Source organism: Hippopotamus amphibius, chromosome 15 (genome assembly GCF_030028045.1).
Source record: "Hippopotamus amphibius kiboko isolate mHipAmp2 chromosome 15, mHipAmp2.hap2, whole genome shotgun sequence".
NCBI classification, from domain to species: domain Eukaryota; kingdom Metazoa; phylum Chordata; class Mammalia; order Artiodactyla; family Hippopotamidae; genus Hippopotamus; species Hippopotamus amphibius.
Window position 1 is genome coordinate 57,403,560 of NC_080200.1, and position 17,448 is coordinate 57,421,007.

The following is a 17,448-nucleotide window of genomic DNA, read 5'->3' on the forward strand; positions in this document are numbered from 1 at the left end:
ACATTTGGGCACATATGGTTTAGTTTTAACAACAACCAGGAATAACTTATCTAGCACTCCCTATATACCAATCAATATGTTAACATTTTATACAAAACACGTCATCTCACAGAAGCTATAATATTCTTATTAAAAGCACCTCCATTTTATGGTTGGAAACGCCCAAGTCTAAGGATGTTGGTAATTTATCAAAGATCGCACACTCCTGACCCCAAGCCAACAAGACCAACAAAGGGTTTCTTTGAGTATAAGTCCATGTTGCAGAGCAATAGCAAAAAGGGCAGGCATGTAAATTAAATTTGATATAGTTCATGTCCTAAAAAAGGTGGGGGGAGGAGAGAGCAGGGGGAGAAAAATGGCAGTGTGGAAAGACCAATTTAGTGCAAGGTACACAGTAGGCTTCAATAAACTATGACTAAGTTGAATGTGTAAGTAATTAAGGAAAATTGGGTTGGATGGAGTAAAATATTGAGCAGAATTTTTAAAACTGAAATGAAAATTACATTATAACAAACATGCAGAGTAAATAGGATTTACTGATACGTGACCACTTGGGCCTCGCACAAGCCCTCATCTGACCCCAGTCAACCTGCCTCCACCCCAGAGCCAGCCCCATATAACCATCTCAAACCACCACTACATTCCTGAAAATACTCGGTTTGCTGCCCAATAGGGGTTCTATTAGCAAACCTTGAAATTACATTTTTAGAGCTGCATTTCATGTTGTCATGAAGTCTCCATATCACCCTAAATTACATTTAATATTTTTTATTATAACAATCCTTTATTCTAATGAGAAATTTTAGAAAATTATTAAAAGTATGATGAGGGAAGAATAAATCATATATCTCACAACTTAGAGATCATAATACTTTCACGCACTTGCTTCAGGCTCTATTCCATGGATAATATATATGTTTTATACATTTACTACTTATTTGTGTTTGCCCCTTGGTTGGCACCTAGGAGTTAAGCTCTGAGCACTTAGAATATTTTGCCTGATAAGAGTGTTTTTGTATGCCCGAGACCTTGAGCCATTCCAGACTAATGTGATCAGATACATTTATTCTAACCAAGGGATTTATGGTGAATGCCTGTTTTTGCTCCAGGGGGGCTGGAATCTGAGTAACTGACATCAATTATAGGGATGCTATATGCCTACATGACTGACCCCCAATAAACACCCAGGCTCAGGTGAGCTTTCCCGGCTGGTACCAAGACTAGAGTCAATTTCCCTGGTTGTCATCACTTTGCACACGTTGGCACACGTCACTGCTGGAAGAACTAGGCACACTTATGTGACTCCACTGGAGAGGACACTGAGAAGCTTACGCCTTGCCTCTGGACTTTGCCACATGAGCCTTTACTCTTTGCTGATTTTAATCTGTATCCTTTCACTGTGATAAACTGTAACCATGAGTTTAACAGCTTTTCTGAGTCCTGGGAATCATCAAGACTGAAGGTGGCCTTGGGGGCCTCAGACACCATTTGCTTATCTGAGATGTCTGTAAGCTTTAGTGGAGCCAAACTCCGATATAATCCAACTATCATCTGACTAATTTAAAAGTTCAAAGAGCACATCCTTAATGGACACATAAGGTCTATTCAGTAATTCACTCAACAAATATGTATGAAGTCCCATTATGTACTAGACAATAGGAGGCAATAATTTTACGATGGTGCCCTCTTCTCTGTTTATATTCTAAGAGGGACATCAATAATGTGGTATTTGGACGGAGAAGGGTAACCAGGATAGTTGATAGCTTTGTAAACCATCTGTATCAGTTAGAATACAAGAAAAACTCACTAAAAATGGCTGAAACTAGTAAGAGCTCTTTTTTCTCACATAACATAGAGTACAGAGGGGTCAGGGAGAGCAGCATTAATTCAGCTACTCGTTGTTGCAATCGGGGAACAAAGCTGTTTCTGTCATTCTGCTCTGCCTTCCTCAACATGTTGGATCTCATCACCATGTGTATTACCTAAGAGTTGCAAGATGGCTGCCACAGCTCCAAACACTGCAATTTCAACCAAGCTTTTCCAGAACTCCCAGAGATAGTGATTTCCATTTCATTGGCTACAGCAGCCACGAAACTACTCCAATTATGAAGGAGTCTAGGCAAACTACACCACCACCCCAATGCAGGTTTCTATGAGCAATATGGCTGTAGACAAGGGTACTGTAGACGACCAACAGTGTCTACAACACCATCTGCAAAAATGGATAATTCGCACCCTGATGTAAATAAGAAAGAGGAAACGGAGCACTAAGAAGAAAGGCAACAGGAAACAGAGAAGAAAAGTAATAATTTTGCAACCATGCCTTTGAAAAAGTAGAAGAAGCTGGGTTAAAACACTTGGGCTGTGGACTCTAACCCTTTCTGTTGGGAATGTCAGAGTTAATTTGTGAGGAAGGGTGATGAGTCCAGGCTGGACTCCACCAAACAGGGCCCTAAACGTACTCTGGGGAACATGGAAGCTAAGGAAACTGCATCCTGAGTAAATGAACTAAAAAGAAATCCCTGAACCCATACAGAGGTTTTCCTCTTAGACAATCATAGTAGAGGAGTGAGGGTCCCCAAGGCTTTTCCTGTCCAATGCCTGCCATGCATCCCGGAGCTTCAAAGCAGAAGATTTTCTCCTTGACCAAACTCTACTTAGGCTCCTCCGAACCCTCTTCCTAAGCAAGCCTCCACTTTAAACCTCTGTGCCCTTCTGTGCATTGCCAAATTTTAACAAGAATCCCGTTAACTCATTTTAGTACGAATCCCCCACCCCCGATATGTGACCAGATTCTTCATCCCCCACTGGCTCCCAGGTGATGGCTAATCATCACCCTGTCTGCCCTCAGCAAGAATCCTATTAGGTTGGTTACCAGAATCTCCCCTTGTCCCTCATGCTCACTCTTAGTACTGTTCCATCCACCGCCTCCCGTCCAGCCCCTGGACCGTAAATTTCCACTTTTCCTTGTTGTATTGGAAGTTGAGCTCAATCTCTCTCTCCTACTGCAAAGCCCCACTGCAGTGACTGACTCCTACAACGATCCGGAGAGTGCCCCTGCCTTTCAGTTCTTTACCAAGTGTCATAATATTTTTTTGTCTTTAACAAAATCCATGAGGAGATGGGAATAAACAGAAGGAAAGGGAAATTTATCCAGAGAAGGATAAAGCAGAATGTGTTTCTGAAGATCATCAGGCGACATCTGCAAGAAAACAGTTTTTGTCTTAGTGAAGAACATTTGAAGAATCAGAACCGTTCTACCCTTAAAAGAGATCTGTGCTGACAGGCAAAGGATCTTGAAACAGGAGAAATCTGAGTCATAATATTGGATATATACCAATCAAGGTGGTATGGAAGACATTCCTTTTTGGATAAGAGGTTGTACCAAATAATCGAGGATCCCCTTGTGGATGAAAAATGTTGCTCCCCTATCAGTAAACAAAGGATTTTGCAGCCATCAAGCCAGCAGCCACTGCAGCCACCCCAACTGTGCGCGCTAAGGGGATTCAGGATGGAGAAAAACAGGATACTGGTCCTGGATAGTTAAGGTGCATGTCAAAGGAATGATTTCCTTTTTTTTTTTTTTTTTTTGGCTGCATTGGGTCTTCATTGCTGCATGCAGGCTTTCTTTAGTTGTGGCGAGCGGGGGCTACTCTGTTGCAGTGTTTGGGCTTCTCATTGCAATGGCTTCTCTTGTTGCAAAGCATGGGCTCTAGGTGCATGGGTTTCAGTAGTTGCAATGCATAGACTCAGTAGTTGTGGCACGTGGGATCTTCCCAGACCAGGACTCGAACCCGTGTCCTCCACATTGGCAGGCGGATTCTTAACCACTGCACCACCAGGGAAGTCCCAGTCAAAGGAGAGATTTCAATGAGCCCAGACTCTTGCATCTTCCCACACAAAGAAAAGTGCTAAATTCATCAATTTGAGATGTCTGCTTTCCTTTAATTAGCAGTAATCTTTTGATGTTCCAACTACCTGGCTTTTTGTTGCAAAACTCCTATATATCCTGGCTTCTCCCTTACCTCTTCGGAGCAGTCTCTCACAGCAATACGAGAGGCTGTCTTCCAGGCTTAAGTCCTCAGAAAGTCTACCAAATAAAATATTATGTAATTCTCAACTTTTAGGTTGTGCATTTTTTTCAGTTACTAGACACCCTGCAACTCTAAGATTCTATGATGTTCTGTTTTAAAATATCCCCAAAACACTTCTCCGAATAAAGTTTATGAACCATATAATTGGAAGGAAATGGATTAAAATGTTAACCGTGATTATCTCTGGGTAGTGAGACTATGGTAATTGTAATTTTATACTTTTTGCTCAGCTATCTCCTCTAAATGTTTTGTAGTAAAGATCTTAGAACATTTTAGAGAAACCCTTTAAGGTAAAAGGAGATATTCTGTCTACATATACTTGGCCAGCAGGCAACAGAAAACCACACTTGCTTTCATTTCTTATGAATTGAATTTAAACATCATCATGGCATAAAAACATGAGAAGGTAATTTTTGGAAATGGTTACATCACAGAGATAAATATTTTATAATTTCTCAAGCTGATAATAAGAAAAAATAGCCATCATGGATAGTTCATTTTTTTCCCCAGTTGACTTTTTCAAAGCTCTTATAAATTAAATTTAGACACTGTGATATTAAAATATAATGATTAAAGGCAGGAAAATGTATAGACCTAATAGTTTTATTATACCTTACATTACTGATGAATGCTCATTTTCCAAGAATCTCATCTCACTTTTGAGTTCCTTTAAGCTCAAGGCAGTTTAAAGGAAAAACAAAAAACAAAAAACTGAAAATAAAGAAATGAAAATGCAAAACAGTGTATTTCTTTCTATGTTGAGTGTACCCAATCTGAAAGGGCAATCAATATTGTAAAGGCCAATAAACCAAGTGAACTCCTGCGATTTAAATGGTTAGCCAAGATTTAGCCCAGCTCCACCCAATCTTGAGAGGATGGAGACTCATTCCGAAATAAACCCAGGAATGACGTGGAGAGCCCAGGCATTGTAAGCCCTCCAGGAAGTTTACAATAGCTTCAAGTACTTTCTAGGAAGGCTACAATCCTTCCTTGGCATAGACAATCCTCACAGGCACCCGAAAGCAAGTGGTCCAGGACAGCCTAAGTGGAGTATGCATTTTTACGCCCTTTAACTCTCTTGGTCTAGATGTGATTATGAGCTTTCCCGGTCCCGATGATGACATGCCCATATTCTCTTCATTTACTTGGAGTCTGATTTTATGCAGGAATGTTCCTCTTCTATTTGTGGATGCAGTGTTTTTTAAGCAGGCTTCCCTCTGGTGAAACAGCAAGCTCTTGCCCTGTTCCTTGGAGCGTACCCCATCTGTTTTGAATCAAGAGGCTCTAATTGTTTTGAGATTCTGACATGAGATACTCATTGTTTTACACTGATTAAATGGCTTCTTGATCATTCCTCCCAGGACTGGACGTTAACCAAAACTTTAAGGGCAACCAAAGATGCCTTTGGAATACTTGTTCCCACAAACAGACACTCTGCTTTTCTCCCCAGACAAGGTGTGGGCGAATGAGCTTATATAACACAGAAATCTCGGGAGAGTTTTTGCTAATAAGTAAATTGCGTGATCTCTGCGGACTCTTCTTGGGTAATCCTTACCCAGGACCTCTGCTCCATCCCACAAACCCTGCCTGTCATCCCTACATGGAACTTCCTCCCAAATGCCACCCCCATCACACATTCTGTCCCACTGGTAGAAAATGCTGCCCATTCTCTCTGCCAAGCTGAAGTCCCTCTGACTTTACACAGCAACTCCAAATCCAGGTTCCCCAAGCAGGTTCCTCCTTGGTCCCACCCACTGAAGATGACCTCATTCATCCCCCCAGTTTCTTTCATCACTTCCACTTCACTGCCAACAAGTACGCAGAACAGTACTTTACTTTTTGGTGGATGACTTCATGCCCAGAACTGCTCAACGTGTTTGTGTAAGTGTGGGTGTCCTCTATGCTACAAAACCCCAAACCTAAGCATTCTGGCTCCTAAACAGCAGGAGGCATATATTTTCTAATGTTTTCCTAATATTTTAAATGACCTTGAACGATACTTTGCAGGGAGGAGACTGTCTGTTTCCAGAGTTGAGTCAGGGAGATGCTGATTGGCTAGAATCTTTAATGTGGGATCCAGATGGGCAAAACTCACATTGGTCTAAAATCCCTTCTCGTCACATTCTGTGAACTCCTCTTATATTGTATATCATGAATACTGTCCCCTGTCCCTTCTCTAACATAATAGATCCCTTGGCGACAGATGCATACATATTATGGATGTCAATGCAGGCATGTAAACACACACACACACACACACACACACACACATACACAGAGCAATGCGTAGAGGAAAAAGTACTCTACTGGGAAGCCAGATGACTGGGCTAAGGGACAACTCAACAGCTTAATTCTGTCCCTGTGCATAGGTGACTGCACTGGACCAGCTTCAATGATCTCACCTGCAAAATGGAAAAATAGGACTAGAACATTCTAGAGAAGGTGGGGTCTCATTCTAAAAGCACCATGATAAGAGGAAGGCATTGCTATGGATTTTTAAAAATGAATGCGGTCAGACTCATTCATTAGTAACTACATGAAAAATAACTTAAAAGTTTGAAGACATGTACCTTTTCAAGTGTTCATTTTCCAAGAGAGACAGTTTCTCTACTTTTCTACACAAAGATGTACCAAAATTGAGTAAATACAGAGAAGAGCCACCACTTATAGAGGGCTTATAATATGCCAGGAACTTTCAATTCACTTAGGAATTTTTAACTCATTTAAAATCTCACAATTGCCCTCTGAGCTACATATTGCTATTCTCATTTTAAAGATGGGGAAACTGAGGCACAGGGAGGTTATTTCTCTGGCTGATGGTCACATAGCTTATTAAGTGACAGACCCATGAGATGATAGATATGTATGTTATACAGAGAGGTTCCTGCGAAGAGCTACACAATATCAGAAAACCCTGACACTCTCGAATTCTAAATCCAGTGGGACAGATGATAAACGCCACAAGCCCTGGGACCTGGGGGTCCACCACACATCTCCCCCAGGCATCTTCCCTTTCCATAGGCCTGAAGCCACTCCTGACCCTTCCTCATGGGTCTGGAAATAAGTTACAATGTATAATTAGCTGTGGAAAGATTAATGTAGGCAAGTTGAAGGTTACCTATATTATAATTTAATCTCCTATGATAGAGTCCAACACAGCATCTAAGAGACAAAATTTAACATGTTGGTTATAATAAGAAAGAGGAAATTTACTGACTCACCACAATTAATGCAATTGCGTAAGCTATTGCTCCAAGACATAAACTGATAATACACCAATGCTCCAAAGTACATTCCACTAACTTCACCATCCTTCCCCGTCTGGGTTAAGAGAGAGAAGCCAGGAGGAGAGAAATCACACACACAGATGCACAAACCAGTTCCCATTCTGATTCTAAAAGAGAAAAGGGAAAGTAAAATGTAATTCCACTAATTTGAAAAGAATGTTTTGGCTTCTCTACAAGAGGTTTATGGTTCATTATAGACACTAGCCCTTCCGCCTCCCAAGGAGGAAGCATCATTTACTCATGCTAATGGACCGTAAAATCCACTCCTTCAAAGTGTACTTCACTGCCTTAGTCAAGCCTTTTGCTTAGAGTAGCAACAGTGTACGTCTTCCAAGTCCGCAAATCCTCGGAGCACTGAAAGCACACAGGGAGTCACAGCTCTGTGGTTCCCCGTGAGAATCCAGAAGGAGCCACTGCACACACTCAGGTTACTAACTGGATGGTGGAACAAAACTAGCTGTGAAAACCTAGGTTAGTTTACTGGAATTCTATGCCCATGTTTGCTTAAATGACGACACAGTAGACGCTGACAGCCACGCACCATCTAAATTAAATCCACATATCATCTCTCCCAATACCCAAATTAACAATGGGAAATGAACCGTCTTAAATATCATATCTTTACCTTGAGCAGTAGCTCGTAGGGTAAAAACTGCTGATTTTGCCCCCAAATCCATTCTCTCTTCCACAGTAATAATTTAAAGGCCATATTCCCAAGCCTCACGTGCAGCAAGGTGTCAATGTGTGGCTCCATTTGGGCCAACAGGCTGTGAACAAAAGTAATGCTGCAATGTCTGGTTTGTTTTCAACCGATAAGAAAGCCACTTGTCCCGGAGTTCTTTTTGTTCTTCCTGTAAACTGGGACACACAGGTGCAGACAATGGCATGAAACTGATGGGTCAAAAAGATGGAAGGAACCATACCCCAATATGACTTACCATGTGCCACCTGGACTGTTCACTTCTTCAATATTGTATAATTTTTAAAATTTCTTTCATTTACTCTTCTTTTATAGTCTCTTGTTAAACCAGCTTCGTTTTACCCAGAGACGACAGTCAAATATAAACTCTGGGGAGAGACAGAAATGAAGGGAGGGTGCTGAGACAGGAGGAGGGGTGATAGAAGGGATAAGGGAAAGAGAGAAGGAGGAACCATGGGTGAGGGAGAGGGAGGGGCAGGGAGAGAGGGGGAGGGAAGATGAGTCACCTAGAGCAGGACAGATAATAAACTAGCGATTAACGGGCAAGTCAAAGAAAAGTGACTGCCCCAAAGTCTTAAAGGTATTCACAAAAGCCCTCATTTAGGCACTCTTGTGGGAGATTTGCATAGACACATATAAAATGTACATGATTTTTGCCCCAGAGTGAGTTTATTAGTAACCTGAGATGGGCACTCCAGCCTCTGTTGTTGGATGAACTTGAGCAGCAACGAAAACAGTATTTTCTAATTACTCTTAAAAGCTGAATCCGAATCTTCACTCAGTACGAAGAAATTTATCACGGTTTAAAAATTTAACCTATCCCAATACAAAGCAATAACAAATAGAGGAAAACATACGCAGCTCAGTCACCCCTAAGCCTGCAAGCACGTGCGGAGAGGGGAGGCTCATTCTTACCATGGCAATTTGGGTGTTTCTTTATCCTCCTCTTTCTAATAAGTTAGGAGAATCGCGCCCAGTTGCCCTTTAGGACTTGGAACTACAAAACTTCAGCGCTGCAATAATTTTAAATCAAATGATACTACCCAGAGGAGCAGACTCTATGTGCTCAGAATAAACAGCTAAAATTTTTATTTCCCGAAGTGAAAGTGTCTAAAACTGTAGTTTATAAACGTTACCCAGATGTACAATGTATCGTAGAATAATGGACTAAGAGCTGGACTAGGACACGTAGCTTCCAATTCCAACTCTGACTTAAGTTGGTTAAATAATAATAATAAATAATAATAATAATAGCATCCTATTTAATTGACTCTAAGCTCTACTGCTCCCCCCCCACTGCCCATTTAACACCCTCATCTTACAACCAATATTATCTTCAATCACTTTGGCAAATCGTACTGTAATTTCACAAAACCTTCCAGTAATACGATTCTGAGTTCAAGAAAGCAGCAGCCTCGGGTCTTCCTAGGTGGCACAGTGGTTAAGAATCCACCTGCCAATGCAGGGGACACGGGTTCGATTCCTGCTCCAGGAAGATCCCACGTGCCACGGAGCAACTAAGCCCATGCACCACAACTATTGAGCCTGCACTCTAGAGCCTGCAAGCTGCAACTACTGAGCCCATGTGCCGCAACTACTGAAGCCTGCAAGCCTAGAGCCTGTGCTCCGCAAAGAGAGAAGCCACTGCGTTGAGGAGCCCGTGCACCACAACAAAGAGTAGTCCCTGCTCTCTGCAATGAGAGAAAGCCTGTATGCAGCAACAAAGACCCAACGCAGCCAATAAATAAATAAATTTATTAAAAAAAAAAAAAAGAAAGCAGCAACCTCAATGCATCTTAGATTTGATGACATGCAGATTATGGTAAATCAAAAAGTAGCATTTTTTACGTGCCAAGCACTATCACTTTATATCTACCAATTCAACCCACTCTCTGACAACTCTTGGAGGGAAGAACTGCTCTTGACTCCATTTTCCAGTTGCAGAAATTGAGGCACAGAGAGGTTAAGTAATTTGCACAAGATCACACAACTAGTAACTGGTAGAGCCAACTGGATACCCAGGAAGTCTGGCATTCAGGTCTGTGCTCTTAGCTACCAAGCTCACCGTTTACCTCATAAAGGACTTCACATGAGTCTTTTCAAGCATCTGGTACCCAAGTTTCTTGTTAGTCTCCAAAGGAATGCACTGGACTAAATCATCTCTAGAGTCTCATCCAGCTTTAAAACTCAGGGTGCCCTATGCGAAGATGCTATCTCAGCCTGCCCCTTCCAGAATATGCTGGACTTTTGGAGCCGGGGATGGCCTCTACAAAGCACACATGAGGCGCACCTTTGGAGAGGAGAGTCCATGAGGAGCGGGCGGTCATCCTGCAGGGGGTGGGACACGCTCTACATCTGTCGTCAGTAGTCCGCACCACTGAATAAGATACATGGTCCATGCACCAGAGGCTAGAGACACCCCACTTACCATCACTGCCAGGGACCCACATGGAACGCTGTGCTTCCTGTCCCCCAAGTTTAGGGTCTGCAGTTCCACACCTCGGCTGTCCAGCCATGAGGCACCTCTACCTGTTTACATTGAACTTTCAATCATTTTAAGGGAAAAGTCCAAGCCCTGGGACACACTACCCACAAATCCGAACTCCATAGCAGCCTCGTGGCTCCTGGTTGCCCTCCTGACAGGACAGGCTGAACATACTGTTTCCAAAGGGAGAAGGCTGCCTCCAGGACACACGGTGAGTGTCCTACTGACATATATAAGCCATGGTTCACACTCGCCACTGTGGACTCCTCTCCCTAGATGGTCAGGCTCAGAGCCCCATCCCCGTGTTATACCTTCTGTATGAAAGATTTAGTTTGAGCTGAAGAGGCTGAACAGCAACAGGTGAGTTCGGGGAACTCTTGCTGTGATGATTAGGTAATATTTGGTGTGAAGATTAGGTAATATTATCTGTTGGAGGGTCTTGATTTTCACTGCCTGTTTCTGATTCATAGGGAGAAATAGATTTTACATGTCTAGGTAGTGTATGTGCTATATGTACCTATAACAAGTATGTAGACTGTATGTGCTTATTATACACACATAAAATGACATACCCCCATATATGTACTAAACACGTACATATGTACATACATTTATATTTTACATGTATTTATATATATATATTTATAGGTGGACTATATAGATACTTAAGTTATGAGTGTCTGCTATTACTGTGTGTGAATTGCTCCATCATCCTATCCTATGTCTATTCTATTATTATGTTTTTATGAACTTATTTACTGTTTTTTTTCTAATTAAGTAATTTTTTTGGCTGAAAAAAAAAAACAACAACAACTCAGGGTGCCCTGACATGAAAGAGAGTGCATCACATCCCTTTGTAGGGCAGATAGCATATTATTAAAGAAACAAATGCTACTTTAATTTCTTTCTTAAATTCCTTACATAAGGATACTGTTCTTCTCTTCACTCACAGAAAAAAGAAAAAAAAAAGCTTACAGAACAAACCTGAGGCATTTTTGTTCTTGGTTAAATATTAGTAATTTTAAATACAGTAAAGCATATATTACCCTTTAGGAAACCTGATCGCTACTTGTGTACCATCTTCTGCCTAATTCAGCCTCTTCAATTTCTGTAGGATTAGACATGGGTGGACAAACTAAATTGCAGCAAATAAATGTGCCAGAAGCTGGCCCACAGCATATCATTTGATCTTGTGACTTGTAAAATAGGAACAATAAAGTGCACATATACATACACATCACACACACACACACACACACACACACAGTTTGTGTGTGTGAATGGTATTTTACATTGACTTGAGGACTCTTGAAACAATGGAATTTTCCCCCAATTTTAGAACCATGAAAATGCCCATCACTGTATGAAATGGTATAGAAAAGTACAAATCAGAATGTTACTCCCTGAACTTATCTACAAAACAGAAATAGACTCATAGACAGAGAAAACAAACTTATGGTTACCAAGCCAGGGTGGGGGAGATAAATCAGGAGTTTGGGATTAACATACACTACTATATCCAAAAGAGGTAAACAACAATGACCTACTGTATAGCACAGCGAACTATATTCAATATCTTGTAATAACCTGTAATGGGAAAGAATCTGAGTCACTTTGCTGTACACCTGAAACTAATACAACATTGTAAATTAACCATACTTCAACAAAAAAAAAGAATATCATTCCTTATTAATACCAGGTCTATTCTCAAATCACACAAACACTGGATCTCTCTACTGCATAGAAATATCCATATTTGTCCTAATAAAAATACAGCTCAACTCTTTTTCAAATCCTTCATGCAATCAGAACTCAAAAATGAAAACTTTACCAAAAAAATAAACCACATTCTAACTCCCTCCACCAAGTACTGATCGAAAGGGATCGTCCAAAAGAGGGATAAATAGAGCATAACTTACACTGCTTGTGTGACAACTTCTTCTAGCTTTAGACAGGAATTTCCTGTTTTAAAAAATGAATTCCAAAAGCAACGGTTTTTTTTTTTCAATTTTCTAAGTTTCTGGCAGAATTTTTTCCACGTCAATCCACCAGTTTACTGGGCCAAATCAGGAGAAGTTACAAATAGTGTTAAGTAGTATTTGAGAGAGACACCAACTTAGAGCCCTTAAAAATGAGGTTCTAATGAGGGTGCCTGTCTTGCAGGTAATGGCATCCAGATTCTAACTCGGGCTGTCTGGCTCCAAAGCTGCTTAACCAGTAACCTCCTACTGTATGCTCTGACTTCCTCACCAGCCCCTGAGTTCCCAGAGAACAAGTGAATGTTTTATTCATCACTACCTCTCAAGGGCAGGCCATTCCCAGTGCTGACAGATAGAGATTAATAAATATCTTCTGGCTAAATGAATTCATAAAGGAACTGAACAATTCAGATGAGCAAATGCCGAAGTGTATCAGTCCCTGAAAAATTCCTGGGTGGTGATAACAAAAGGAGAGATCAGAGACCAAATTAACCATCCTGGCCTCCAGAACCAACTCAGGGAAACTCAGGTCACTCAGAACATGAGCTAGTGTGGCCCCCAGCCACCCAAGCCAGAAGATGGAGTCTTTCTAGAATCTTCCATCTCACTCATCCCCTTCAGCCAAGGGTCCCGAAGTCCCTCTAGCTTTTTTCCATTGCTGAAACTCACACCTTCTCCCTCAATCATCACGTCTCAGCCATAATTCAAGCTTTCACCTGCACTTAGCCATTCTTCCTCCCTCCTACACACATTGCTTTTGGGGTCTTGATGGGGCTCCAGGAATAGCACCCCTCTCTCCCAGTCAGCTTCAAAAGGAACTGAGGAAATCATAAAAGAGGAGTGGCAGAGGGAAAGGAAAATGGCTCCTTTATTTCCAGAAACTCTAGTTCAGAGGTTGTAGTTTTAGGTCTACAGCCAAGAGGCTAATACTGAATCCAGGTGTTGGCAAGCAGAAGACCTAAGCCCATCTACTTATGGGCAGAAGAGCTTCCCCTAGAGGGCAGCTCCCTCCCAAGAGGAAAATAGGATGGAGCCCAGATGTCGACTTTATTCCTTCCAAATTTACCAACCAGGTAATTACTCCAGGCCAGGAGTTATATTAATGGCACTCCCTTCACAAGAAGCAGAGAAGGGGAATCCACACACCTTCCAGCAATGTCTCTAAATCTGTCCCAGGCTGGCTGCCTTTGCTAAGCATCTGCCACTGGTGTTCCCTGCTACCATCCAGCCGGCTTCACACTGCCCCCACAGCCAGGCGCATCTGTCTGCCTCTCTAGGCACGGGGCTCAACTCAGATCATCTTCTCCTCCACTCATATTTGACCCACTGGTTCCTGCCTCCTTGACTGACCTTCTCTTATTCCCTCCTTAACATTCATGCCCAGCAAGCCCTTACTCATTTTTCCAGACCCAGTTCAAGGTCACCTCAGATAAGAAGTCCTTGAGAACATCCCCAGCGAAAGCTCACCACAGAGGCCAGGTCTGTCCCCCTTTGCATGCTTTAGTTTTGCCATCCATGGCTCTTTTAGTACTTTATTCCATCCACTAGAGTACAGGCCCCTAAATCAAGAACAATTTATTTTTTAACCCCTCAATACCAAGCACAGATGCTGGTACATGGATACCTACAAAGATTTTTTGGATTAGAGAGATGCAAGTAGCTAAATGCAAAGGACATAAAAAATTCCATACAAATAAAATGCCACAGTGGGTCAGAGGCAAGAAAAAGCAAATCCAGCTGAGAGCACCTGACATATTCCCACAAAATAAGGGGTTAAGCATTATGAACAAAGATATATCTAAGGGATATCAAAGAAAATTTTAAGAAGTTAACATTGAATTGGGCCTAAACTAAGTAGGACTTGATGGGTAATCAAATGAAAAGAACAGTTCAAGGGGGTAAAAAAAAAACACATGAAAAAAGACAGGAATCTAGAAAAAATGAAAGATATATTTGGAGAACACTGTGGTTCCTAGTTTGGCCTGGGTACAGAGTATATATAGAAGAGCATCCTGGAGAAAGCCAGAGAGGGAAGCTGTCTGAGCACACGCAGGGCCTTGAGTACCAAATAAAATAAATTTCTACATAATTTATAGACAATGGGAGTTGAAGAATATTTTCTAAAAGAGTAGCTGGTTAATTATGCCAAGGAAATCATATAAAATCTGGATCCTTGTAGTAGTGACAATAACAAACTAATAACTTGTTTTTCAATTACTTCCAAACTTCTCAGGATCATAGTGACTCTGAGCTTATAATCATTTGATAATCTCAACGGAACATTATTTGAGCGTAATAAAATGACTAATAAACTATTTAGGATGATCGGGAGACTAAATATTAATTTGTAGTCATTTTTCATTTTGCTTACTATTCTTTCAACCCACGCCTGCACGTTTCATCTACCTAATGAGTCTGTACTTGCCACTGGCCTGTCATGTAATAAGCCTTGTCAATTTCCCAATTCTCTTAATAGCCAGTAACACAAAATGCTGGTTTCAGGCAGTCATAGCTATGATGATCTGTTTCTACTTCGCCATTTCTCCTTCACTCTTCCACTACAGTGAGCTTCAGAGATCACTCTTCAAAGGATAGTAGACAATCAGCAGAACAGAACCATGGAGAAATTATTGAGATGTCTGACTTCAGTGCCAGAGTTGAACAAATGGATCAGACAGATAAATGGTCTCTAGGCCCATCTGCAGTCAATTCTGAGTTACAGCAGCAAAACAACTCGGAACAAATTCCAACATGGCTCTTCAAAAACAGCACCTGGAACTACAAGCCTGTTTTTGCTCTTTCGCCAACTAGCTACGTACTTCTGGTCAAGTTACTTTAGCACATGGGGCTTTATTTCCTAAATCTATACAATGAAAGGATTAGACTAGGTCCCCAAACAAAAATCCATTCATGTGTTCATGTCTCTTAACTCAACTGTCAGCTGAAGGTTCCCTTTTAAGAATAGCCAGGATTCCCAGAACGATGAATCTCCCAGCAGTGGCATCCTGCCCTTGACCACTGAATAGCATCATTTTCAGCTTCTCTGTTGTCTTATATTGGGTTCCCCAGTAAACAGTCTCTGATATGATTTGAAGTACAGGTGGTTTACTGAGGAAGTACCCTTGGGATCACACGTAGGAAGGGCAAGGGAGAAGGCAGATAGAGGCAGAATTTGGTCTGAGATGCAGGTGCTACCTAGGACTCAGCCAATTCCATGGGGAGTTCTGGACCCCAGATGGCTCTTCAGAGTTGTCCCAAATTGTATCCCCACCTCAAAAAGTCATTGGGTGGGGGCTGCTCCATGCCTTGGGTGAGAGTAATTTCTGGAGAATCACTGAGCCATGCAGGGGGTGTGACAGTCAGTCCTGGAGGGGCTAACTGTACAGAGAAGGAGAAAAACCCCTACATTGACCTCACATCTTCTGAAAGTAAGAAAAAAGGGTGTGAAGCACAGTGAGTGCAAAAGACATGGATTTAAAAGAAACAGCTGGACTCGGTATGACCTTAACCAAACACTTTCATTTCTTTGTGCTTTCATTTCTTTGTGCCTCCATCGCTTTCACTGTCAGCTGATCTGTGGTCAGTTTCACCACGAACATACCCAAGATTCTATTACATGTTTCATTCTTGGTCAACCCTCAAAGCCCTTTTGTTACCTACCTCAAGGCTTACAAATACTGGGAAGGAAAAAGCCCCACACGTGTCAAACCTCTCCAGAAGCATTTGAAATTCATCTTTATTAACGGTGAAGAGTTGATCAGCAGCAGCAAATTCAAATCCACACACCACAGTGGACACACAGCAAATTCCACGATTAAATTAGACCTGCAGGCAGCAGCTTGGAGATTTGACATTCGACGGAAAACAATTACTCAGTTAGTTGTATCTTTATTACCCATGCTCCCCCTTGTGAGGCAATTTTCCTTATTGGAAGTCAAGCAACCCCAACCAAAGCATTTAAAAATGATCCTTTTCCTGTTTTTATTAGCCCGTATCAAAGAAATGACTATTTGAAGCACAACCAAGGGGAGGGAATTGGCTTTTTATTGCTCCGTTCATGTTGTCATGGCTTCAGGAATGGAGAAAGGCTCCCCAAGGAAACAAGCTCGCAGGGTAATCAACAGGAGAGGTCTTTGGGAGAGATGGAAAATAGAGAAAATTATTAAAATATAATTAAGTAGGCAAAGTGGATGCAAAGTGAAATGTGAAAACTAAGCTGCTCAGGACAGAACTGTCATGTCTTGAAATGTATTTTCGTAGTTGCCTCCACAACATACATTGTCCAAATGGGGTGGCATAAATCTTTCCAACCAAAGGAGCAGCTGTTCATCTCTAAAATCAAAAACCAAAAGACAAAACTGAGTGCATGAATGTTGCCTGTGAATCTGAATCTATACTCTGGCCCTTCAAAACAGATGTTAACCAGGCTCAGTGCCACGCAGAGTAAAATTCTCACCAATGAGAGACTATATCCACTCATCTGAGCTGAACACACAATCAGGGAAACAAACAAACTAAAACACGCAGTTCCAAGGGACTATCATAACCATTTCAAGTCCTTCCTTCATGAAATACAGACACCTCTATCCCAAGTTCCACCTCAGAAAGCTCCTGTGTTGGACAATTTGCTTCTTCTTTAGATTGATTCTTATGGTGACCCTTTGTCTAAAACTGTTCTTCTAACAGACACCATATTATTAAAAAAACAAATGGCACTTTAATTGTATTTTTTAATTCCTTACAGGTTATGTATTTCTCTCCATTCACAGAAAAATATCAATGTGAGGAATAATGGATTTTGCTGAGTTTATAGAAAAGGGTTATTTAAATTTAGTCTCCTGTATGTGTACATATACACACACACTACAGCTCAATAATGTTTTACTTTTTTTCTGAAACTGAG

The 17,448-nt window shown here is 41.4% G+C and overlaps 1 protein-coding gene across 4 annotated transcripts in view; it reads right to left on the reverse strand.

Annotated features, from left to right (window-relative positions):
* The window catches only part of FBXL7 (F-box and leucine rich repeat protein 7), a 392,528-nt gene that overhangs the window by 363,867 nt on the left and 11,213 nt on the right, over positions 1–17,448 (reverse strand). Inside the window, exon 1 of one of the 4 annotated variants that reach the window (XM_057709728.1) lies at positions 8,320–8,424. The exons of the other annotated variants lie outside the window; for them this stretch is intronic. The gene's annotated coding sequence lies outside the window, so the exon portion shown is untranslated. Of the gene's footprint in view, positions 1–8,319; positions 8,425–17,448 lie in introns of those variants that run through there. 4 annotated transcript variants of the gene reach the window in all.